Here is a 12414-nt window from a genome sequence, read left to right on the forward strand (position 1 = left end):
CTCCGCGTTAACCGGCCATGAAAACGCCTATATCAAACAGACAGTTGTTTCCATTCCCAGAATTACAAACCAGCACTCGAGCACTCAGCACACAGACCACGACAACAAGCAAGCTAAGCTTTCTCATATCTACATCAAAACTTATCTTTTGGTTAAACACTAGCTTCTCTCTCTGTATACACCCGCTGCAAACAAATCGCAGGCAAATAGTGGGGGAGGCCATTCTATGGTGATATGCACTCGAAAAAAATTACATGAATCAACTACACTCAGCAGGGCCGTTCGAGCGGATTAGGGGGGACACACTTCACAGTTCACACCCAACAAATGGTTACAGCTTTATTACCTGTCGTAGTAGTAGACTAGTAGTCTCCAGTGAGGAAAGATGAGGCCGTGTCATGTTAGTAGTGAGCACCAACGTGGCGACGATAACTGATCTACCACTGTGTTTGGAAGCTCTGCCTTTGCTTTCACTGCACGACAGATGGGGGAGGCATGGGTGAAGCCGTGAAGGTTAGGGAGAGAAGCCAGGAAAGGTCGCTCGCCGTCACACAAGAAGTTCATAGCTCTCTGTCAAAATATGGTATTCCACGAACATTACACATGGAGACTGCAGCAGCATAGCGCACTCAACCACAATGGCTGGGCAGGCAATCAAGCATTTGTCAGCTCAAATCAACGACCACAACTGCTATTTTTATTCAGTCTGGCATGCTACTTCTTCATAGTTCGACCTGCTATGGAGACCTCGACGCTGAGGATGTAGCCAGTCTCGAACGCAATTGTTGCGTAAGGCCTCGATGCAGATGGATTGATGGCACCACGATTAAAAAAAGAACAACAAGGAGAGGTAGATGCCTGCACAGACTGCTCGCACTCTGTTTGATCTTCTTCAGCTACACATCGGCATGTATGCATCGGACCCGTGCGTTGGCAGTGACCTATCTTGCAAGCTCGAGGGTGGCTGAGGATGACACAGACAACAGATCAGTGCTCACAGGAGCTCATCACTATAGACGAAGAGGAAGGTCAGGAGGGAAATGACAGGGGTCGCAGCGGGGCACGCGACCAGCTGCAGGTCGGGACCTCCGGGAGCTGCAGGTCGAGACCTCCCCTAGCTGCAGGTCGAGGCCGGAGGGATGGGGAGGCGGTGGTTGGTCGTGATACGAGAACGACGACGAAAGGGAATTGCTTTAGGCTGCGGGGAGGAAGGATGTGCCACTGGTGAGGATGTAGGCGTTGATGGAGGAGGATGGCGGTGGAATGTATGGCCGCGATGAACTGGAGGAGTCCTGGCCAGCTGGTGGAAGGCAGAGCTGCCACCGTCTCTGTGGAAGAAGGCCGGAGCGGTGTGTTCAAGGGCAGTGGAGGATGCGGGCCGTGAGCCGCGCCGACGCTGAGGGGAGGAGCCTGGCTCCCGACACAGGCTTGGATGGGCAGTGACGGTGCCGTGGTCGACCGGTGACCCCAGGATCCGGTGGCCCAAGGGGTTGGGTTCGACGGCTGGATCTGGGAGGAGGGAGAGCTGCATCTTGATCTGGCGCTGGATGTGGTGGTCTGTGGCGGCGCGCGGAGATTTACGGCACGGCTGCGGTGCACGGGAGCCAGGGCCGGCGGCGGCGACGGGTGGGGATCGAGCGTGGATGGATGCCCCGGTGGTGCAGGAGAGGATCGATCATGGGCTGCGGGTGGGGGTGGGCTGTTTTTTTTATCGGGGCGCACCGGTTCGGGAGCATGGCGTGGCGCCTATATAGAGCCCACCGTGATCTAAATAACTATATATATATATATATATATATATATATATATATATATATATATACATATATAGACACACACATATACATATATATGTGTGTGTGGGGGGGGGGGGGCACCGCTAGAACGCACACCAACAATTGTTAGTCATGTGCGGCGCCCCCCTCCACAATTTACGCCTCCGGTCATATCTTCGTAGTGCTTAGGCGAAGCTCTGCGCAGATCATTTCAGTATCACTGTCACCATGCTGTCGTGCAGACGGAACTCATCTACTTCCTCGACACTCTGCCGCATCAAGAGATCGAGGGACGTCATAGCTGAACGTGTGCATAACTCGAAGGTGCCGTACGTTTGGTACTTGATCGGTCGGAACGAGAAGAAGTTCGACTACATCAACTGCGTTGTCAAACGCTTCCGCTTTCGGTCTACGAGGGTACGTAGACAAACTCTCCCCCTCTTGTTGCTATGCATCTCCAGATAGATCTTTCGTGAGTGTAGGATTTTTTTTGCAATTGCATGCTACGTTTCCCAACAGCTGCCCGGACCAACCTTACATGACCACGTTCATTAGACCGGTTCCACCGGCAGACATGCAACTAGTTTTGCATAAAGGTGGCTGGCGGGTGTCTGTTTCTCCAACTTTAGTTCAATCGAATTTGACTGCGATCGGTCCTTGTTGAAAGTTAAAACAACAAACATGATAAATCACCGTCGTGGTTTTGATGCGTAGGTAAGAACGGTTCTTGCTAGAAGCCCGTAGCAGCCACGTAAAACTTTCAACAACAAAGTAGAGGAGGTCTAACTTGTTTTTGGAGGGCATGTTGTGATGTGATATGGTCAAGACATGATGTGATATACGTTATTGTATGAGATGATCATGTTTTGTTAAAGTCACTTGCAACTGGCAGGAGCCTTATGTTTTGTAAAAGATCAAAAAGCAATCACTATACCGCGTTGTGGTTTTTTTGATGCGTAGGTAAGAACGGTTTTTGCTCAGCCCGTAGCAGCCGCGTAAAACTTGCAACAACAAAGTAGAGAACATCTAACTTGTTTTTGCAGGGCATGTTGTGATGTGATACGGTCAAGACATGATGTGATATACGTTATTGTATGAGATGATCATGTTTTGTAAAAGTTACTGGCAACCGGCGGGAGACTTATGGTTATCTCTTTATTGTATTAAATGCAAACAACATGTAATTGCTTGCTCTTTATCACTATGAGTTAGCGATAGTTATAGAAGTAATAGTTGGCGAGACGACCACGACACAACGATGGAGATCAAGGTGTCGAGCCGGTGACGATGGAGATCATGTAACATCCCAAATTTTCAATTTGGAATATTATACATTAGATCATCATTGCATATCATATTTTATTGCATTTTGGGTTGATCCTAAAAATTCTACGCAACTCAATGACCCACGGAGAGAGTTGGGGATTTCGTTATTTTCATATTTGAGTTTTCTCAAATTTTAAAAGAGGATCGTTTGATTTTATTTATTTTTCTATTGAATATTTCTTTTATAAAAATAAAAAAAGAGTGGATAAAATGACTTCCTCAAAATAAAGAAATATTGGAGATTTAATATTAAAATCAAATAAGATTTTTATTCGGAGTTTTATCGCTATTCTATTTGAATTAGGAAAAATATGTATTTTTCAAAATTGCATTTTAAACCCAAATAAATGTTCACCTTGTCCGGCCTATTTTTAGAGGACGGGGAAAATTTATTTCAGGATTTTTGGAGTTTGTATAGTATTTTTTTTGTTTTTCTCTGTGGAATATTTTAAAACAAAAACGCCAACCGACTTAACGGGCCGTGTCCGACCCGGACACTGCGCCCGGCCGGCCTTTAAGAGCCGGGAGGCCCGAGCCGCAGCCCAGCCCCCTGAAACCCTAGCGCCGCCACCCGCCGCCGCCGTAGGTCATCGCCGCCGAGTCCCGACGCCGCCGCCCACCGCCCGCGACGCCGCCGCCCTCGGAGTCCCGTCGCCCACCGTCCCGCCGGCCATCGCCGGAGTCACCGCTGCCCCGTCGACCCCATCCCGAGGTGGCCGCTCGATCCGTCGCCGGTTTCGCCGGAAAAACCGTTTTTTTTTGAAAACCTAGATCCGTTTTTTAGATCTGGTTCGGTTTTATTTTTTTCGAGTTTTGTTAGTTAGCGAATGCCCATTTGTTAGTTTGTTTTAACGAATGATTTTCACTAGTTAGCAGCAGACATCGAATGTTCGTTCGTTAGCCTGTTCGTCCGTTTTTCTTTTTCTTGGATTTTCCGCGATTATTTTTTATCGTGATTTCTGATCCAATTTTTGTTTTAGTATAACTTTTCGCTCGTTTATCGGAATCAGTCGATTCAAGCGCTTAGAGTTTCTTCTCGAAGCCCTCTTTCTGTTTAACCAACTTAAACAAGTTTTTGATATTGTACTAGGTAATCGCCCGTGCGTTGCTACGGGAACGAAACAATTTTCAACAAAACGAAAGTATCATGAAATAACATGGTGTTCTGAGGAATATCTCCTGATTTTACAAACCTGATGTTTTGAGCAACATTAAGGTACATAAGATCCATTTTACATAGCAGTGTCAATGCAAGCATGAATAAAGGACAATAAACACCATGATAGCGAAGCTAACTTCACCATAACTCCCTGTTTCAAATTATTTTTCCTGTGAAACGACTATACTAGCACGAATCATAAATCAATAAATCATAGGAGATTCCTATCATACGTCAATAGCTTAATTAAATACTCTTCCCCCTTAGTGCATCCCATGCATAAATTGGAGTTCTCTATCCAAAAGTTTTTCCTCAAGGCTTGTACCACTTCAAATTAAAATGGTATTTGTTGTCCTCTTTAACTAATTCATTCTCCCATATAAGCATGTAGTATGAAGAAAGTAGTAGTGCATTATGATCACACGGCTTCTTATCCATTTTGATAGATACTCAATAGTTCCTTTGCAACAAAAGTTAGTAATATGAAGAAAACAGAAATGGATTCCTAAACCAAAGTGTCAATTCTCACACAAATTACTTAGTACTATTTAGACACTTATTTTCTCAATCGATAGTTCAACCTTTCATATTCTAGCAATCAAGAAACTACATAAAATTGGGACCTCCCCATGGTCCGGCTCCTCCAGAGTACCAGCTCCTCATTGTTCTCATTCTGCACAGGCGTTGTCTGCCAAGGTGGCATCAACTCCACGATTGCCTCCTCCAAGCTCAATGACACTCAGCCCAATTAAAAGTTGAAGAAAAGAATCGTGTTGTTTATAGATGACAACCACAACAACAATAATTAGACATACAAGACCACCATTGAAAGACTTCGTAACACCTACTTGTTTTATGTGGGTATATAAGCTCTCACATTCCACATTACAAGTCAGTAAACAAAAATTGATCACGGGTTTCTGTTCCAGTTTGCAAGATATAAGCTTATATAAAACTGTTTATTATCGATACTTTGTTTCTCTCCAAGCAAGAATAAATAAATTGGAAGAAATATATCTGCTTATAATATAACTGATTTTCTTTTTCTTCCCTAGCAAATACTCCCTTTGTTCCATATTACTTGTCGTGGTTTTAGAATTTGAACTAAAACCACGACAAGTAATATGGAACGGAGGGAGTATATGCATAAATGTGAAGAGAATATAGTTCAGGGTAATATATGTGATCATTGTTCCATATATACATAGTTAAGAGGAGAATCAACGTATACCACCTATAAATATGTTTTGTACAACAATTCTGCAGTGTAAGACAATCAAAGAGGATAATACTCCTACTCACAATGCAGTTAGGCATAGTGAGAGTGACAATCATAGTATTGAAAATAATTGCCTATAAATACATGAAACTCATGGATAAAATTGATTGACAAACAATGAAACTTTGTGAATTCAGAATAAGCAAGTATCTGTAACTGTTGGTAATATCATAATTAACCTCCTTCATCTCTACTACAGTATCTTCTACTTAGCCAAAAGATGAATGCTTGAAAAAAAATCTGAACAATCAGTGTTATATTTTTGAGAATTTAGTCAAAACTGATCCTGTGTATACCCTTCTTCTCAACTATGCTTATTACATACTTCGTGTTACATGGATGTGTAGACGAACCTGGAGGCAAGACTTTTCCTGAAAACTCCATGGATGGCCGGAGGACGTGATCCCAGGAGAAAAAAGTTGTCTAGTCTTTACCGCCAAAGCTTTCTCTTTGAGTCACGAGCTGCCGCATGCCCGCACCCGACCTTAAAAACCTACAGAACAAAACAAGGGAAGATAAAAATAGGGGGAGCACGAACTGAGAGGGAGAGGATTGGGCCATGGCTGGTGACCGGATCGGCACCACATCGGCCTGACGATAAGAGCCCAACGGCGGCGGCCCCTGGGATGCCAGGAGCTCAGGCCCATGCCCTCCTCTACGGTCGAGGGCGAAGCTGCTTCGAATCCTTTGGTCGCCCACTTCGGCGGGCTCGGGCCGTCGAAGTGACAGGTTGCGGAGGGCACAAAGCGCCATCGATGGTGACGAATTTGAATGTCGATCTTACCAGCAACTTACAGGATTGGAAGAGGAGGGGGTGGGCGATGCCAGATTCGGTGGCGAGATTGTGGCAGCGAGCAGATCGGGAAAAGATTGCACGTGGGTTCGTTTGGGAGCGAGACGGAGAGCGAGATCTGTTGACTCACGTTCACTTTTTTTCAGCGGAAAACGGGTGAGAACACGATCGGGTGGGTGGGAGGATTGACGAATCGCACGACGTAAGACGGGAAACGGAACCTTATGGTTCTTTTAGGTAGTAGAGAAAATTTGACTTTAGTCCAGATTAGTAAATGAAGCTTGTTTCTTTCGCCGTTCAAGTTTTGTTGCTTCGTTTGATTTGATTCTTTTTGCAAACAAGAGTTCTTAAGTTGAACTTTCTGGTTAGATTTCTTATTTGAGTTTTACCCGTGCCCTTGCTTGATTGCTTAGTGTATGATTGTTTGTTGCGATAGAGTACCCGGAGTGTGAAGCATGCTACTACGAGTCTCTAGGTTTCGCGAATCATCAGCAAGGCAAGTAACACTTTGATCATACCACTTTACTACCCAATTTTATTGCATTAGATAAATCCTCGAACAATTGCATGGTTAGGATCTAAATTACATTGTGGGTTGGGAAGTAGTTGAGGTAGTACCTATTCACCTGTTTACTATCAAACCTTGGGAGTTACTTCTACGTTGCTTATACTGCTATGCTATGCTCGTAGACGTGGATTGGGTTTGAGTGTGTTCATGACAGATGTGAGTATTGTTAATTAATGGTTAACTTAAGGTGGCAACTTAAATACACATCTGGGTGGATTGAGGCACCTGGGGAATTCCAGTGATTGCCTGTATTTTTGGAAATCCCGGGGTACCGTGTGATTCTCCTATGGACTGCCACCCAGGCTCAAAGGGATCATGAGATTATTCATGCTAGAAACTTCTGTGTGCAACCACAAGCCATTATGGGCTCTAGCATAGTTGCTTAAGTCGTGTGAACTCTTACAGTGGTAGACTAGCAGATGTAGGGGATGTAGGTGGTACTGTCTACACATCGTAAGGTGCTAACGCTTTTGAAAGACCGTGTCTCGGTCATCCGTTTCTCAAACATCATGTAGTGCGAGAAATCCAACGAAGGAGATCGAGTCTTGTGGGGGAAAAGTGCGCAAACCTCTGCAGAGTGTACAAACTAATCATGGTTAGCCGTGTCCCCGGTTAAGGACATATTGAGTATCTGGTTCTTGGATTATCATGTTGATCTCATCACTCTAAATTAATTTTGTTGGGTTATTAATTAGTTTTAATTGGGATTGAGAGGGGGTTTACCTTCTCAATGTTTTTCAACCAACTTGGTAGTTAAATAAAATATATTCCTTTGCAGTAGGGAAAATTGGCTTTACGCAAAACATATCAACCATACAGCCTCCACCAGCCATAAATGCATGTAATGATAGCATTTTACTCTTTTGTGTCACATTGCAAGCATATTCCAGCATATTCCATGTGCTGACCCGTTTTTGGGCTGCAACGTATCATGTTGCAGACTTTTCAGGCAGCGAGTAAGGAGCCCTAGGTCGTGGTCTTTCACTCAGTGATGCCGTTGGAGTTGATGGACTCACTTTATCTTCCAAGCCTTCCGCTGTTATCGTATTAGATGGCCTTAAGCCATATTTATTGTAATAAGTTCTCTTTTGAGACATTCGATGTAATAAGTGTGTGATTGCTACTTTGTTACAAATCCTTCAAGTACTGTGCGTGTCAGCATTACCGATCCAGGGATGACACTTATGCACAGAGATCCGGCCGTTTGAGGTCTGGTCGCTACAGATCATGACGATGCTTTGGAGATGGAGATCAAAAGCACAAGATGATGATGGCCATATCATGTCACATATTTTGATTGCATGTGATGTTTATCTTATTTACATCTTATTTTGCTTAGTACGGCGGTAGCATTATAAGATGAGCCCTTCACTAAATTTCAAGGTAGAAGTGTTCTCCCTGAGTATGCACCGTTGTTACAGTTCTTCGTTTCGAGACACCACGTGATGATCGGGTGTGATAGACTCTACGTTCACATACAACGGGTGCAAGACAGTTTTGCACATGCGGAATACTCAGTTTAAACTTGACAAGCCTGGCATGTACAGACATGGCCTCAGAGCACTGGAGACCAAAAGGTCGAACGTGGATCATATAGTAGATATGATCAACATAGAGATGTTCACCATTGATGACTACTCCATCTCATGTGATGATTGAACATGGTTTAGTTGATTTGGATCATGTATCATTTAGATGACTCGAGGGATGTCTATCAAAGTGGGAGTTCTTAAGTAATTTGATTAATTTAACTTAATTTATCATGAACTTAGTCCTGATAGTATTTGCATATCTGTGTTGTAGATCAATATCTCGCGTATAGCTCCCCCATTTTATTTCTGATATTTTCCTAGAGAAAACTGAGTTAAAATATGATAGTAGCAATGATGCGGACTAGGTCCATGATCTGAGGATTATCCTCATTGCTGCAGAGAAGAATTATGTCCTTGATGCACCGCTAGATGACAGACCTATTGCAAGAGCAGATGCAGATGTTATGAACGTTTGACAAGCTCGATATGATGACTACTTGATAGTTTAGTGCACCATGCTTTACGGCTTAGAACCGGGACTTCAAAAATGTTTTGAACGCCATGGAGCACATGAGATGTTCCAAGAGCTGAAAATGACATTTCAGACTCATGCCCATGTTAAGAGGTATGAGACCTGTGACAAGTACTTTGCCTACAAGATGGAGGAGAATAGCTCAGCTAGTGAGCATGTGCTTAGAATGTATGGGTACTACAATCACTTGAATCAAGTGGGAGTTAATCTTCCAGATAAGATAGTGATTGACAAAATTCTCTAGTCACTATCACCAAGTTACTAGAACTTCGTGATGAACTATATTATGCAAGGGATGACAAAAACGATTCCCAAGCTCTTCGCGATGCTGAAATCGGCGAAAGATAGAAATCAAGAAATACCATCAAGTGTTGATGGTTAAAAAGACCACTAGTTTCAAGAAAAAGGGCAAGGGAAATAAAGGGAACTTCAAAGAAGAATGGCAAGCAAGTTGCCACTCCTATGAAGAAGCCCAAAGTTGGACCTAAGTCTGAAACTGAGTGCTTCTACTGCAAAAGGAATGGTCACTCGAAGCGGAACTACCCCAAATACTTGGCGGATAAGAAGGATGGCAAAGTGAACAAAAGTATATTTGATATACATGTTATTGATTTGTATTTTACTAGTGTTCATAGTAACCCTAAGGCATTTTATACCGGTTCAGTTGCCAAGATTAGTAACTCGAAACAGGAGTTGCAAAATGAACAGAGACTAGTTAAAGGCGAGGTGACAATGTGTGTTGGAAGTGATTCCAAGGTTGATAAGATCACCATCGCACACTCCCTCTACCTTCAGGATTATTGTTAACCTAAATAAATGTTATTTGGTGTTTGAGTTGAGCATGAATATGATTGGATCATGTTTCTTGTGATACGGTTATTCATTTAAGTCAAAGAATAATTGTTGTTCTGTTTACATGAATAAAACCTTCTATGGTCATAGACCCAATGTAAATGGTTTATTGAATCTCGATTGTAGTCATACACATATTCATAATATTGATGCCAAAAGATGCAAAGTTGATAATAATAGTGCAACATATTTGTGGCACTGCCGTTTAGGTCATATTGGTGTAAAGCGCATGAAGAAATCCATGCAGATGGGCTTTTGGAATCACTTGATTATGAATCATTTTATACTTGCGAACCATGCCTCGTGGGCAAGATGACTAAAACTCTGTTCCCCGGAAGAATGGAGCGAGCTATTGACTTATTGGAAATAATACATACCGATGTATGCAATCCTATGAGTGTTGAGGCTCACAGCAGGTATCATTATTTTCCGACCTTCACAGATGATTTGAGCAGATATGGGTATATCTACTTAATGAAACACAAGTCTGAAACATTTGAAAAATTCAAAGAATTTCACAGTGAAGTGGAGAATCACCGTAACAAGAAAAATAAATTTTCTACGATCTGATCGCGGAGGCGAATATTTGAGTTACGAGTTTGGCCTTCATTTAAAACAATGTGGAATAGTTTCACAACTCACGCCACCTGGAACACCACAGCGTAATGGTGTGTCCAAGCGTCGTAACCGTACTTTATTAGATATGGTGCAATATATGATGTCTCTTACGGATTTACCACTATCATTTTCGGGTTATGCATTAGAGACAGCTACATTCACGTTAAATAGGGCACCGTCTAAATCCGTTGAGACGATACCGTATGAACTGTGGTTTGGCAAGAAACCTAAGCTGTCGTTTCTTAAAGTTTGGGGTTGCGATGCTTATGTGAAAAAGCTTCACCCTGATAGGCTCGAACCCAAATCGGAGAAGTGCGTCTTCATAGGATACCCAAAAGAAACTGTTGGGTACACCTTCTACCATAGATCCGAAGGCAAGATCTTTGTTGCTAAGAATGGATCCTTTCTAGAGAAGGAGTTCCTCTCAAAGTGAGTGGGAGGAAAGTAGAACTTGATGAGGTAATTGTACCTTCTCTCGAATTGGAAAGTAGCACATCGGTGAAACCCATTCCCGTGATGCCTACACCAACTAGAGAGGAAGCTAATGATGATGATCATGAAACTTCAGATCAAATTACTACTGGACCTCGTAGGTCGAACAGAGCACATTGTGCACTAGATTGGTACGGTAATCCTGTCCTGGAAGTCGTGTTATTAGACCATGGCGAACCTACGAACTATGAAGAAGCTATGATGTACCTAGATTTCGACAGATGGCTTGAGGCCATGAAATCTGAGATAGGGTCCATATATGAGAATAAAGTGTGGACTTTGGTGGACTTGCCCAATGATCGGCAAGCCATTGAGAATAAATGGATCTTCAATAGGAAGACGGACATTGATGGTAGTGTTACTATCTACAAAGCTCGACTTGTCGCAAAAGGTTTTTGACAAGTTCAAGGTGTTGACTACGAAGAGATTTTCTCACTCGTAGCGATGCTTAAGTCTGTCCGAATCATGTTAGCAATTGCCGCATTTTATGAAATCTGGCAAATGGATGTCAAAACTGCATTCCTTAATGGATTTCTTAAAGAAGAGTTGTATATGATGCAACCAAAAGGTTTTGTCGATCCTAAAGGTGCTAACAATGTGTGCAAACTCCAGTGATCCATCTATGGACCGGTGCAAGCATCTCAGAGTTGGAATATACGCTTTGATAACGTGATCAAAGCATATGGTTTTATACGGACTTATGGTGAAGCCTATATTTACAAGAAAGTGAGTGGGAGCTCTGTAGCATTTCTGATAGTATATGTGGATGAGATATTGTTGATCGGAAATGATATAGAATTTCTGTATAGCATAAAAGGATACTTTCATAAGAATTTTTCAATGAAAGACCTTAGTGAAACTACTTAAATATTGGGCATCAAGATCTATAGGGATAGATCGAGACGCTTAATAGGACTTTCACAAAGCACATACATTGGCAAAAAATTTGAAGAAGTTCAAAATAGACCAGTCAAAGAAAGGGTTCTTGTCTGTGTTGCAAGGTGTGAAGTTGAGTAAGACTCAAAACCCGACCACGACAGAAGATAGAGAGAGAATGAAAGTCATTCCCTATGCCTCAGCCATAGGTTCTATAAAGTATAACATGCTGTGTACCTGACCTATTGTGTACCTTGCCATGAGTTTGGCAAGGGGGTACAATAGTGATCCAGGAGTAGATCACTGGACAGCGGTCAAAATTATCCTTAGGTACCTAAAGAGGACTAAGGAAATGTTTCTCGGTTATGGAGGTGATAAAGAGTTCGTCGTAAAGAGTTACATCAACGCAATCTTTGACACCGATCTAAATGACTCTAAGTCTCAATTTAGATACGTATTGAATGTGGGAGCAATTAGCTAGAGTAGCTCCATGCAAAGCATTGTAGACGTAGAAATTTTCAAAATACATATGGATTTGAATGTGGCAGACCCGTTGACTAAACTTCTCTCACAAGCAAATCATGATCACAACTTCGTACTCTTTGGGTGTTA

The sequence above is a fragment of the Triticum aestivum genome, chromosome 2A (genome assembly GCF_018294505.1).
Source record: "Triticum aestivum cultivar Chinese Spring chromosome 2A, IWGSC CS RefSeq v2.1, whole genome shotgun sequence".
NCBI lineage: Eukaryota > Viridiplantae > Streptophyta > Magnoliopsida > Poales > Poaceae > Triticum > Triticum aestivum.